The following is a 15,399-nucleotide window of genomic DNA, read 5'->3' as shown; positions in this document are numbered from 1 at the left end:
CTCTGCATTTGCACCCTGCTTCCGCTTTTGCTACGCTGTTGGCTCGGTCTCACCACTGCCTCTTCCTCCAAACTCTGAAAGTCAGTGGCACGACCTTCATTCCATGTACTCATGCACGTCTAATCCCAGTTCTAATCCCAGATGTGTATATATTAGAGGGTTTTTTTCACCCCAGTAAACAAAAAGCCGTATTTCTGGCCTAAATGTGACAGTCACTTATGCACGTCTAATCCAAGATGTGCAGTATATATTAGAGGGGTTTTTTACCCCAGTAACCAAAAAGCCGTATTTCTGACCTAAATGTGACAGTCACTTTTGCACGTCTAATCCCAGATGTGCAGTATATATTAGAGGGTTTTTTCACCCCAGCAACCAAAAATTCCATGTGGGGTCTAGGACCTCATCGTCCTCTGCATCGTCTTCCACCCAGTCTTCCTCCCTGACCTCCTTTTCGGTCTGCACACTGCAGAAAGACGCAGCAGTTGGCACCTGTGTTTCGTCATCATCAGAGACGTGCTGAGGTGGTATTCCCATGTCCTCATCAGGAAACATAAGTGGTTGTGCGTCAGTGCATTTTATGTCTTCCACCCCTGGGGAAGGGCTAGGTGGATGCCCTTGGGAAACCCTGCCAGCAGAGTCTTCAAACAGCATAAGAGACTGCTGCATGACTTGAGGCTCAGACAGGTTCCCCGATATGCACATGGGTGATGTGACAGACTGATGGGCATGGGTTTCAGGCGCCACCTGTGCACTTTCTGCAGAAGACTGGGTGGGAGATAATGTGAACGTGCTGGATCCACTGTCGGCCACCCAATTGACTAGCGCCTGTACTTGCTCAGGCCTTGCCATCCTTAGAACGGCATTAGGCCCGACCAAACATCACTGTAGATTCTGGCGGCTACTGGGACCTGAGGTAGTAGGTTCAGTAGCACGTGTAGCTGTGGCAGAACGACCATGTCCTCTCCCTGCACCAGAGGCTCCACCAACACCACCACCACCACCATGACCGCGTCCCTTATTAGATGTTTGCCTCATAGTTAGCGTTCACAAAGCAAAATAAAAAGTGGTTAAGTATGTTAAAAATAATTAACCGCCAATATAAACCCTGATGTAGGGTATTGCACTCTATTTTTTTTTTAACTCTATATGACAGCTGTATTTTTGACCTAAATGTGACACTCACTTATGCATGTCTTATCCCAGATGTGCAGTATATCAGAGGGTTTTTTCAACCCAGTCACCAAAAAGCCGTATTTCTGGCCTAAATGTGACAGTCACTTATGCATGTCTAATCCTAGATGTGCAGTATATCAGAGGCTTTTTTCACCCCAGTATGCCAAAGCCGTATTTATGGCCTAAATGTGACAGTCACTTATGCACGTGTAATCCCAGATGTGCAGTATATTAGAGTGTTTTTTCACCCCAACAAAAAGCTGTATTTCTGTCCTAAATGTGACAGTGACTTATGCACGTGTAATCCCATATGTGCAGTATATTAGAGGATTTTTTCACCCTAACCAAAAAGCTGTATTTCTGTCCTAAATGTGACAGTCACTTATGCACGTGTAATCCCATATGTGCAGTATATTAGAGGGTTTTTTCAGCCTAACCAAAAAGCTGTATTTCTGTCCTAAATGTGACAGTGACTTATGCACGTGTAATCCCAGATGTGCAGTATATTAGAGGGTTTTTTCACCCTAACCAAAAAGCTGTATTTCTGTCCTAAATGTGACAGTCACTTATGCACGTGTAATCCCATATGTGCAGTATATTAGAGGGTTTTTTCACCCTAACCAAAAAGCTGTATTTCTGTCCTAAATGTGACAGTGACTTATGCACGTGTAATCCCAGATGTGCAGTATATTAGAGGGTTTTTTCACCCTAACCAAAAAGCTGTATTTCTGTCCTAAATGTGACAGTCACTTATGCACGTGTAATCCCATATGTGCAGTATATTAGAGGGTTTTTTCACCCTAACCAAAAAGCTGTATTTCTGTCCTAAATGTGACAGTGATTTATGCACGTGTAATCCCATATGTGCAGTATATTAGAGGGTTTTTTCACCCTAACCAAAAAGCTATATTTCTGTCCTAAATGTGACAGTGACTTATGCACGTGTAATCCCAGATGTGCAGTATATTAGAGGGTTTTTTCACCCTAACCAAAAAGATGTATTTCTGTCCTAAATGTGACAGTCACTTATGCACGTGTAATCCCATATGTGCAGTATATTAGAGGGTTTTTTCACCCTAACCAAAAAGATGTATTTCTGTCCTAAATGTGACAGTCACTTATGCACGTGTAATCCCAGATGTGCAGTATATGAGAGGGTTTTTTCACCCTAACCAAAAAGCTGTATTTCTGTCCTAAATGTGACAGTGACTTATGCACGTGTAATCCCAGATGTGCAGTATATTAGAGGGTTTTTTCACCCTAACCAAAAAGCTGTATTTCTGTCCTAAATGTGACAGTGACTTATGCACGTGTAATCCCAGATGTGCAGTATATTAGAGGGTTTTTTCACCCTAACCAAAAAGCTGTATTTCTGTCCTAAATGTGACAGTCACTTATGCACGTGTAATCCCATATGTGCAGTATATTAGAGGGTTTTTTCACCCTAACCAAAAAGCTGTATTTCTGTCCTAAATATGACAGTGATTTATGCACGTGTAATCCCTTATGTGCAGTATATTACAGGGTTTTTTCACCCTAACCAAAAAGCTGTATTTCTGTCCTAAATGTGACAGTGACTTATGCACGTGTAATCCTAGATGTGCAGTATATTAGAGGGTTTTTTCACCCTAACCAAAAAGATGTATTTCTGTCCTAAATGTGACAGTCACTTATGCACGTGTAATCCCATATGTGCAGTATATTAGAGGGTTTTTTCACCCTAACCAAAAATATGTATTTCTGTCCTAAATGTGACAGTCACTTATGCACGTGTAATCCCAGATGTGCAGTATATGAGAGGCTTTTTTCACCCCAGTATGTCAAAGCCGTATTTATGGCCTAAATGTGACAGTCACTTATGCACGTGTAATCCCAGATGTGCAGTATATTAGAGTGTTTTTTCACCCTAACCAAAAAACTATAGACAGTTGCAAGAAAAAGTATGTGAACCCTTTGTAATTATATGGATTTCTGCACAAATTGATCATAAAATGTGATCTGATCTTCATCTAAGTCACAACAATAGACAATAACAGTCTGCTTAAACTAATAGCACACAAAGAATTTAATGTTACCATGTTTTTATTGAACACACCATGTAAACATTCACAGTGCAGGTGTAAAAAGTATGTGAACCCCTAGGCTAATGACATCTCCAAGAGCTAATTGGAGTGAGGTGTCAGCCAACTGGAGTCCAATCAATGAGATGAGATTGGAGGTGTTGGTTACAGCTGCCCTGTCCTATAAAAAACACACACCAGTTCTGGGTTTGCTTTTCACAAGAAGCATTGCCTGATGTGAATGATGCCTTGCACAAAAGAGCTCTCAGAAGACCTACGATTAAGAATTGTTGACTTGCATAAAGCTGGAAAGGGTTATAAAAGTATCTCCAAAAGCCTTGCTGTTCCTCAGTCCACAGTAATACAAATTGTCTATAAATGGAGAAAGTTCAGCACTGATGCTACTCCCCCTAGGAGTGGCCGTCCTGTAAAGATGACCTCAAGAGCACAGCGTAGACTGCTCAATGAGGTGAAGAAGAATCCTAGAGTGTCCGCTAAAGATTAACAAAAGTCTCTGGCATATGCTAACATCACTGTTAGCGAATCTACTATACGTAAAACACTAAACAAGAATGGATTTCATGGGAGGATACCACAGAGGAAGCCACTGCTGTCCAAAAGAAAACATTGCTGCACGTTTACAATTTGCACAAGAGCACCTGGATGTTCCACAGCAGTACTGGCAAAATATTCTGTGGACAGATGAAACCAAAGTTGAGTTGTTTGGAAGAAACATACAACACTATGTGTGGAGAAAAAGAGGCACAGAACACCAACATCAAAACCTCATCCCAACTGTGAAGTATGGTGGTGGGGGCATCATGGTTTGGGGCTGCTTTGCTGCGTCAGGGCCTGGACTGGTTGCTATCATCAAAGGAAAAATGAATTACCAAGTTTATCAAGACATTTTGCAGGAGAACTTAAGGCCATCTGTCCACCAGCTGAAGCTCAACAGAAGATGGGTGTTGCAACAGGACAACGACCCAAAGCATAGAAGTAAATTAACAACAGAATGGCTTAAACAGAAGAAAATACGCCTTCTGGAGTGGCCCAGTCAGAGTCCTGACCTCAACCCGATTGAGATGCTGTGGCATGATCTCAAGAAAGCAATTCACACCAGACATCCCAAGAATATTGCTGAAATGAAACAGTTCTGTAAAGAGGAATGGTCAAGAATTACTCCTGACCGTTGTGCACGTCTGATCTGCAATTACAGGAAACGTTTGGTTGAAGTTATTGCTGTCAAAGGAGGTTCAACCAGTTATGAAATCCAAGAGTTCACATACTTTTTCCACCTGCACTGTGAATGCTTACATGGTGTGTTCAATAAAAACATGGTAACATTTAATTATTTGTGTGTTATTACTTTAAGCAGACTGTGATTGTCTATTGTTGTGACTTAGATGAAGATCAGATCACATTTTATGACCAATTTGTGCAGAAATCCATATCATTCCAAAGGGTTCACATACTTTTTCTTGCAACTGTATCTGCCCTAAATGTGACAGTCACTTATGCTTGTCTAATCCCAGATGTGAAGTATATTAGAGGGTTTTTTCACCCTAACCATAAAGCTGTATTTCTGTCCTAAATGTGACAGTCACTTATGCTTGTCTAATCCCAGATGTGCAGTATATTAGAGGGTTTTTTCACCCTAACCAAAAAGCTGTATTTCTGTCCTAAATGTGACAGTCACTTATGCATGTGTAATCCCAGATGTGCAGTATATTAGAGGTTTTTTTCACCCTAACCAAAAAGCCGTATTTCTGTCCTAAATGTGACAGTGACTTATGCACGTGTAATCCCAGATGTGCAGTATATTAGAGTTTTTTTTTACCCTAACCAAAAAACTGTATTTCTGTCCTAAATGTGACAATCACTTATGCTTGTCTAATCCCAGATGTGCAGTATATTAAAGTTTTTTTCCACCCTAACCAAAAAAAGCTGTATTTCTGTCCTAAATGTGACAGTCACTTATGCATGTGTAATCCCAGATGCGCAGTATAATAGAGGGTTTTTTCACCCTAACCAAAAAGCTGTATTTCTGTCCTAAATGTGACAATCACTTATGCACGTGTAATCCCAGATGTGCAGTATATTAGAGTTTTTTTTCACCCTAACCAAAAAGCAGTATTTCTGTCCTAAATGTGACAGTCACTTATGCATGTGTAATCCCAGATGTGCAGTATATTAGAGGGTTTTTGTCACCCTAACCAAAAAGCTGTATTTCTGTGCTAAATGTGAGAGTCACTTATGCACGTGTAATCCCAGATGTGAAGTATATGAGGGGCTTTTTTCACCCCAGTATGCCAAAGCTGTATTTCTGTCCTAAATGTGACAGTGACTTATGCACGTGTAATCCCAGATGTGCATTATATTAGAGGGTTTTTTCACCCTAACCAAAAAGCTATATTTCTGTCCTAAATGTGACAGTGATTTATGCACGTGTAATCCCAGATGTGCAGTATATTAGAGGGTTTTTTCACCTTAACCAAAAAGCTGTATTTCTGTCCTAAATGTGACAGTCACTTATGCACGTGTAATCCCAGATGTGCAGTATATTAGAGGCTTTTTTCACCCTAACAAAAAAGCTGTTTTTCTGTCCTAAATGTGACAGTGACTTATGCATGTGTAATCCCAGATGTGCAGTATATTAGATGGTTTTTTCACCCTAACCAAAAAGCTGTATTTCTGTCCTAAATGTGACAGTGATTTATGCACGTGTAATCCCAGATGTGCAGTATATTAGAGGGTTTTTTCACCCTAACCAAAAAGCTGTATTTCTGTCCTAAATGTTACAGTCACTTATTCTTTTCTAATCCCAGATGTGCAGTATATTAGAGGCTTTTTTCACCCTAACCAAAAAGCTGAATTTCTGTCCTAAATGTGACAGTGACTTATGCACGTGTAATCCCAGATGTGCAGTATATTAGAGGCTTTTTTCACCCTAACCAAAAAGCTGTATTTCTGTCCTAAATGTGACAGTGACTTATGCATGTGTAATCCCATATGTGCAGTATATTAGATGGTTTTTTCACCCTAACCAAAAAGCTGTATTTCTGTCCTAAATGTGACATTTACTTATGCACGTGTAATCCTAGATGTGCAGTTTATTAGAGGGTTTTTTCACCCTAACCAAAAAGCTGTATTTCTGTCCTAAATGTGACAGTGACTTATGCACGTGTAATCCCAGATGTGCAGTATATTAGAGGGTTTTTTCACCCTAACCAAAAAGCTGTATTTCTGTCCTAAATGTGACAGTGACTTATGCACGTGTAATCCCATATGTGCAGTATATTAGAGGGTTTTTTCACCCTAACCAAAAAGCTGTATTTCTGTCCTAAATGTGACAGTCACTTATGCACGTGTAATCCCATATGTGCAATATATTAGAGGGTTTTTTCACCCTAAGCCAAAAGCTGTATTTCTGTCCTAAATGTGACAGTGACTTATGCACGTGTAATCCCAGATGTGCAGTATATTAGAGGTTTTTTTCACCCTAACCAAAAAGCTGTATTTCTGTCCTAAATGTGACAGTGACTTATGCACGTGTAATCCCAGATGTGCAGTATATTAGAGGTTTTTTTCACCCTAACCAAAAAGCTGTATTTCTGTCCTAAATGTGACAGTCACTTATGCACGTGTAATCCCAGATGTGCAGTATATTAGAGGGTTTTTTCACCCTAACCAAAAAGCTGTATTTCTGTCCTAAATGTGACAGTCACTTATGCACGTGTAATCCCAGATGTGCAGTATATTAGAGGTTTTTTCACCCTAACCAAAAAGCTGTATTTCTGTCCTAAATGTGACAGTGACTTATGCACGTGTAATCCCAGATGTGCAGTATATTAGAGGGTTTTTTCACCCTAACCAAAAAGCTGTATTTCTGTCCTAAATGTGACAGTCACTTATGCACGTGTAATCCCAGATGTGCAGTATATTAGAGGGTTTTTTCACCCTAACCAAAAAGCTGTATTTCTGTCCTAAATGTGACAGTCACTTATGCACGTGTAATCCCATATGTGCAGTATATTAGAGGGTTTTTTCACCCTAACCAAAAAGCTGTATTTCTGTCCTAAATGTGACAGTGATTTATGCACGTGTAATCCCATATGTGCAGTATATTAGAGGGTTTTTTCACCCTAACCAAAAAGCTGTATTTCTGTCCTAAATGTGACAGTGACTTATGCACGTGTAATCCCAGATGTGCAGTATATTAGAGGGTTTTTTCACCCTAACCAAAAAGATGTATTTCTGTCCTAAATGTGACAGTCACTTATGCACGTGTAATCCCATATGTGCAGTATATTAGAGGGTTTTTTCACCCTAACCAAAAAGATGTATTTCTGTCCTAAATGTGACAGTCACTTATGCACGTGTAATCCCAGATGTGCAGTATATGAGAGGCTTTTTTCACCCCAGGATGCCAAAGCCGTATTTATGGCCTAAATGTGACAGTGACTTATGCACGTGTAATCCCAGATGTGCAGTATATTAGAGGGTTTTTTCACCCTAACCAAAAAGCTGTATTTCTGTCCTAAATGTGACAGTGACTTATGCATGTGTAATCCCATATGTGCAGTATATTAGATGGTTTTTTCACCCTAACCAAAAAGCTGTATTTCTGTCCAAAATGTGACAGTCACTTATGCACGTGTAATCCCATATGTGCAGTATATTAGAGGGTTTTTTCACCCTAACCAAAAAGCTGTCCTAAATGTGACAGTCACTTATGCATGTGTAATCCCAGATGTGCAGTATATTAGATGGTTTTTTCACCCTAACCAAAAAGCTGTATTTCTGTGCTAAATGTGACAGTCACTTATGCACGTGTAATCCCAGATGTGCAATATATGAGAGGCTTTTTTCTCCCTAGTATGCCAAAGCCGTATTTCTGTCCTAAATGTGACAGTGACTTATGCACGTGTAATCCCAGATGTGCAGTATATTAAAGTTTTTTTTAACCCTAACCAAAAAGCTGTATTTCTGTCCTAAATGTGACAGTCACTTATGCATGTGTAATCCCAGATGCGCAGTATAATAGAGGGTTTTTTCACCCTAACCAAAAAGCTGTATTTCTGTCCTAAATGTGACAATCACTTATGCACGTGTAATCCCAGATGTGCAGTATATTAGAGTTTCTTTTCACCCTAACCAAAAAGCTGTATTTCTGTCCTAAATGTGACAGTCACTTATGCATGTGTAATCCCAGATGTGCAGTATTTTAGAGGGTTTTTACACCCTAACCAAAAAGCTGTATTTCTGTGCTAAATGTGACAGTCACTTATGCATGTGTAATCCCAGATGTGCAATATATGAGAGGCTTTTTTCTCCCTAGTATGCCAAAGCCGTATTTCTGTCCTAAATGTGACAGTGATTTATGCACGTGTAATCCCAGATGTGCAGTATATTAAAGTTTTTTTTCACCCTAACCAAAAAACTGTATTTCTGTCCTAAATGTGACAGTCACTTATGCACGTGTAATCCCAGATGTGCAGTATATTAGAGGTTTTTTTCACCCTAACCAAAAAGCCGTATTTCTGTCCTAAATGTGACAGTCACTTATGCACGTGTAATCCCAGATGTGCAATATATGAGAGGCTTTTTTCTCCCTAGTATGCCAAAGCCGTATTTCTGTCCTAAATGTGACAGTGACTTATGCACGTGTAATCCCAGATGTGCAGTATATTAAAGTTTTTTTTAACCCTACCAAAAAAGCTGTATTTCTGTCCTAAATGTGACAGTCACTTATGCTTGTCTAATCCCAGATGTACAGTATATTAAAGTTTTTTTCACCCTAACCAAAAAGCTGTATTTCTGTCCTAAATGTGACAGTCACTTATGCATGTGTAATCCCAGATGCGCAGTATAATAGAGGGTTTTTTCACCCTAACCAAAAAGCTGTATTTCTGTCCTAAATGTGACAATCACTTATGCACGTGTAATCCCAGATGTGCAGTATATTAGAGTTTTTTTTCACCCTAACCAAAAAGCTGTATTTCTGTCCTAAATGTGACAGTCACTTATGCATGTGTAATCCCAGATGTGCAGTATATTAGAGGGTTTTTTCACCCTAACCAAAAAGCTGTATTTCTGTGCTAAATGAGAGAGTCACTTATGCATGTGTAATCCCAGATGTGAAGTATATGAGGGGCTTTTTTCACCCCAGTATGCCAAAGCTGTATTTCTGTCCTAAATGTGACAGTGACTTATGCACATGTAATCCCAGATGTGCATTATATTAGAGGGTTTTTTCACCCTAACCAAAAAGCTGTATTTCTGTCCTAAATGTGACAGTGATTTATGCACGTGTAATCCCAGATGTGCAGTATATTAGAGGGTTTTTTCAGCCTAACAAAAAAGCTGTATTTCTGTCCTAAATGTGACAGTCACTTATGCACATGTAATCCCAGATGTGCAGTATATTAGAGGGTTTTTTCACCCTAACCAAAAAGCTGTATTTCTGTCCTAAATGTGACAGTCACTTATGCACGTGTAATCCCATATGTGCAGTATATTAGAGGGTTTTTTCACCCTAACCAAAAAGCTGTATTTCTGTCCTAAATGTGACAGTGATTTATGCACGTGTAATCCCATATGTGCAGTATATTAGAGGGTTTTTTCACCCTAACCAAAAAGCTATATTTCTGTCCTAAATGTGACAGTGACTTATGCACGTGTAATCCCAGATGTGCAGTATATTAGAGGGTTTTTTCACCCTAACCAAAAAGATGTATTTCTGTCCTAAATGTGACAGTCACTTATGCACGTGTAATCCCATATGTGCAGTATATTAGAGGGTTTTTTCACCCTAACCAAAAAGATGTATTTCTGTCCTAAATGTGACAGTCACTTATGCACGTGTAATCCCAGATGTGCAGTATATGAGAGGCTTTTTTCACCCCAGTATGCCAAAGCCGTATTTATGGCCTAAATGTGACAGTCACTTATGCACGTGTAATCCCAGATGTGCAGTATATTAGAGTGTTTTTTCACCCTAACCAAAAAACTATATACAGTTGCAAGAAAAAGTATGTGAACCCTTTGTAATTATATGGATTTCTGCACAAATTGGTCATAAAATGTGATCTGATCTTCATCTAAGTCACAACAATAGACAATAACAGTCTGCTTAAACTAATAGCACACAAAGAATTTAATGTTACCATGTTTTTATTGAACACACCATGTAAACATTCACAGTGCAGGTGTAAAAAGTATGTGAACCCCTAGGCTAATGACATCTCCAAGAGCTAATTGGAGTGAGGTGTCAGCCAACTGGAGTCCAATCAATGAGATGAGATTGGAGGTGTTGGTTACAGCTGCCCTGTCCTATAAAAAACACACACCAGTTCTGGGTTTGCTTTTCACAAGAAGCATTGCCTGATGTGAATGATGCCTTGCACAAAAGAGCTCTCAGAAGACCTACGATTAAGAATTGTTGACTTGCATAAAGCTGGAAAGGGTTATAAAAGTATCTCCAAAAGCCTTGCTGTTCCTCAGTCCACAGTAATACAAATTGTCTATAAATGGAGAAAGTTCAGCACTGATGCTACTCCCCCTAGGAGTGGCCGTCCTGTAAAGATGACCTCAAGAGCACAGCGTAGACTGCTCAATGAGGTGAAGAAGAATCCTAGAGTGTCCGCTAAAGATTAACAAAAGTCTCTGGCATATGCTAACATCACTGTTAGCGAATCTACTATACGTAAAACACTAAACAAGAATGGATTTCATGGGAGGATACCACAGAGGAAGCCACTGCTGTCCAAAAGAAAACATTGCTGCACGTTTACAATTTGCACAAGAGCACCTGGATGTTCCACAGCAGTACTGGCAAAATATTCTGTGGACAGATGAAACCAAAGTTGAGTTGTTTGGAAGAAACATACAACACTATGTGTGGAGAAAAAGAGGCACAGAACACCAACATCAAAACCTCATCCCAACTGTGAAGTATGGTGGTGGGGGCATCATGGTTTGGGGCTGCTTTGCTGCGTCAGGGCCTGGACTGGTTGCTATCATCAAAGGAAAAATGAATTACCAAGTTTATCAAGACATTTTGCAGGAGAACTTAAGGCCATCTGTCCACCAGCTGAAGCTCAACAGAAGATGGGTGTTGCAACAGGACAACGACCCAAAGCATAGAAGTAAATTAACAACAGAATGGCTTAAACAGAAGAAAATACGCCTTCTGGAGTGGCCCAGTCAGAGTCCTGACCTCAACCCGATTGAGATGCTGTGGCATGATCTCAAGAAAGCAATTCACACCAGACATCCCAAGAATATTGCTGAAATGAAACAGTTCTGTAAAGAGGAATGGTCAAGAATTACTCCTGACCGTTGTGCACGTCTGATCTGCAATTACAGGAAACGTTTGGTTGAAGTTATTGCTGCCAAAGGAGGTTCAACCAGTTATGAAATCCAAGAGTTCACATGCTTTTTCCACCTGCACTGTGAATGCTTACATGGTGTGTTCAATAAAAACATGGTAACATTTAATTATTTGTGTGTTATTACTTTAAGCAGACTGTGATTGTCTATTGTTGTGACTTAGATGAAGATCAGATCACATTTTATGACCAATTTGTGCAGAAATCCATATCATTCCAAAGGGTTCACATACTTTTTCTTGCAACTGTATCTGCCCTAAATGTGACAGTCACTTATGCTTGTCTAATCCCAGATGTGAAGTATATTAGAGGGTTTTTTCACCCTAACCATAAAGCTGTATTTCTATCCTAAATGTGACAGTCACTTATGCTTGTCTAATCCCAGATGTGCAGTATATTAGAGGGTTTTTTCACCCTAACCAAAAAGCTGTATTTCTGTCCTAAATGTGACAGTCACTTATGCATGTGTAATCCCAGATGTGCAGTATATTAGAGGTTTTTTTCACCCTAACCAAAAAGCCGTATTTCTGTCCTAAATGTGACAGTGACTTATGCACGTGTAATCCCAGATGTGCAGTATATTAGAGTTTTTTTTTACCCTAACCAAAAAACTGTATTTCTGTCCTAAATGTGACAATCACTTATGCTTGTCTAATCCCAGATGTGCAGTATATTAAAGTTTTTTTCCACCCTAACCAAAAAAAGCTGTATTTCTGTCCTAAATGTGACAGTCACTTATGCATGTGTAATCCCAGATGTGCAGTATATTAGAGGGTTTTTGTCACCCTAACCAAAAAGCTGTATTTCTGTCCTAAATGTGACAGTCACTTATGCACGTGTAATCCCAGATGTGCAGTATATTAAAGTTTTTTTTAACCCTAACCAAAAAGCTGTATTTCTGTCCTAAATGTGACAGTCACTTATGCATGTGTAATCCCAGATGCGCAGTATAATAGAGGGTTCTTTCACCCTAACCAAAAAGCTGTATTTCTGTCCTAAATGTGACAATCACTTATGCACGTGTAATCCCAGATGTGCAGTATATTAGAGTTTTTTTTCACCCTAACCAAAAAGCAGTATTTCTGTCCTAAATGTGACAGTCACTTATGCATGTGTAATCCCAGATGTGCAGTATATTAGAGGGTTTTTGTCACCCTAACCAAAAAGCTGTATTTCTGTCCTAAATGTGACAATCACTTATGCACGTGTAATCCCAGATGTGCAGTATATTAGAGTTTCTTTTCACCCTAACCAAAAAGCTGTATTTCTGTCCTAAATGTGACAGTCACTTATGCATGTGTAATCCCAGATGTGCAGTATTTTAGAGGGTTTTTACACCCTAACCAAAAAGCTGTATTTCTGTGCTAAATGTGACAGTCACTTATGCATGTGTAATCCCAGATGTGCAATATATGAGAGGCTTTTTTCTCCCTAGTATGCCAAAGCCGTATTTCTGTCCTAAATGTGACAGTGATTTATACACGTGTAATCCCAGATGTGCAGTATATTAAAGTTTTTTTTCACCCTAACCAAAAAACTGTATTTCTGTCCTAAATGTGACAGTCACTTATGCACGTGTAATCCCAGATGTGCAGTATATTAGAGGTTTTTTTCACCCTAACCAAAAAGCCGTATTTCTGTCCTAAATGTGACAGTCACTTATGCACGTGTAATCCCAGATGTGCAATATATGAGAGGCTTTTTTCTCCCTAGTATGCCAAAGCCGTATTTCTGTCCTAAATGTGACAGTGACTTATGCACGTGTAATCCCAGATGTGCAGTATATTAAAGTTTTTTTTCACCCTACCAAAAAGCTGTATTTCTGTCCTAAATGTGACAGTCACTTATGCATGTGTAATCCCAGATGCGCAGTATAATAGAGGGTTTTTTCACCCTAACCAAAAAGCTGTATTTCTGTCCTAAATGTGACAATCACTTATGCACGTGTAATCCCAGATGTGCAGTATATTAGAGTTTTTTTTCACCCTAACCAAAAAGCTGTATTTCTGTCCTAAATGTGACAGTCACTTATGCATGTGTAATCCCAGATGTGCAGTATATTAGAGGGTTTTTTCACCCTAACCAAAAAGCTGTATTTCTGTGCTAAATGTGAGAGTCACTTATGCATGTGTAATCCCAGATGTGAAGTATATGAGGGGCTTTTTTCACCCCAGTATGCCAAAGCTGTATTTCTGTCCTAAATGTGACAGTGACTTATGCACATGTAATCCCAGATGTGCATTATATTAGAGGGTTTTTTCACCCTAACCAAAAAGCTGTATTTCTGTCCTAAATGTGACAGTGATTTATGCACGTGTAATCCCAGATGTGCAGTATATTAGAGGGTTTTTTCACCCTAACCAAAAAGCTGTATTTCTGTCCTAAATGTGACAGTCACTTATGCACATGTAATCCCAGATGTGCAGTATATTAGAGGCTTTTTTCACCCTAACCAAAAAGCTGTATTTCTGTCCTAAATGTGACAGTGACTTATGCATGTGTAATCCCATATGTGCAGTATATTAGATGGTTTTTTCACCCTAACCAAAAAGCTGTATTTCTGTCCTAAATGTGACAGTCACTTATGCACGTGTAATCCCAGATGTGCAATATATGAGAGGCTTTTTTCTCCCTAGTATGCCAAAGCCGTATTTCTGTCCTAAATGTGACAGTGACTTATGCACGTGTAATCCCAGATGTGCAGTATATTAAAGTTTTTTTTCACCCTAACCAAAAAACTGTATTTCTGTCCTAAATGTGACAGTCACTTATGCACGTGTAATCCCAGATGTGCAGTATATTAAAGTTTTTTTTAACCCTAACCATAAAGCTGTATTTCTGTCCTAAATGTGACAGTCACTTATGCATGTGTAATCCCAGATGCGCAGTATAATAGAGGGTTTTTTCACCCTAACCAAAAAAGCTGTATTTCTGTCCTAAATGTGACAATCACTTATGCACGTGTAATCCCAGATGTGCAGTATATTAGAGTTTCTTTTCACCCTAACCAAAAAGCTGTATTTCTGTCCTAAATGTGACAGTCACTTATGCATGTGTAATCCCAGATGTGCAGTATTTTAGAGGGTTTTTACACCCTAACCAAAAAGCTGTATTTCTGTGCTAAATGTGACAGTCACTTATGCATGTGTAATCCCAGATGTGCAATATATGAGAGGCTTTTTTCTCCCTAGTATGCCAAAGCCGTATTTCTGTCCTAAATGTGACAGTGATTTATGCACGTGTAATCCCAGATGTGCAGTATATTAAAGTTTTTTTTCACCCTAACCAAAAAACTGTATTTCTGTCCTAAATGTGACAGTCACTTTTGCTTGTCTAATCCCAGATGTGCAGTATATTAAAGGGTTTTTTCACTCCAGTATGCAAAAGCTGTATTTCTGGACTTGCAGATAGCCTATGCTGGTGCACTATCGTTGCATAAAATGGCTGCTGATCATGTATTGATATTGACTAACTGAAGAAAAAAAAATTCTTTTTAGCAGTAGTTGGCTCAGGGCAGGCTTAAAAAAATTGGGCACTGCACCCACAAAACACTTTTTCTGTAGATCGCTGAGTACATAAACCAGTTCTTGATAAGATTTCTCCCTGATCTCTCCCTCACAGCAGCTGCAGCCTCTCCCTACACTAATCCGAGCAGAGTGACGGGCGGCACTACGTGACTCCAGCTTAAATAGAGGCTGGGTCACATTCTGCAGTTTGCCAATCACAGCCATGCCAATAGTAGGCATGGTTTTGATGGCCTTTTAGGGCAAGTAGTA

Source organism: Bufo bufo, chromosome 8 (genome assembly GCF_905171765.1).
Source record: "Bufo bufo chromosome 8, aBufBuf1.1, whole genome shotgun sequence".
NCBI classification, from domain to species: domain Eukaryota; kingdom Metazoa; phylum Chordata; class Amphibia; order Anura; family Bufonidae; genus Bufo; species Bufo bufo.
Note: the sequence above shows the minus strand (reverse complement) of the source record.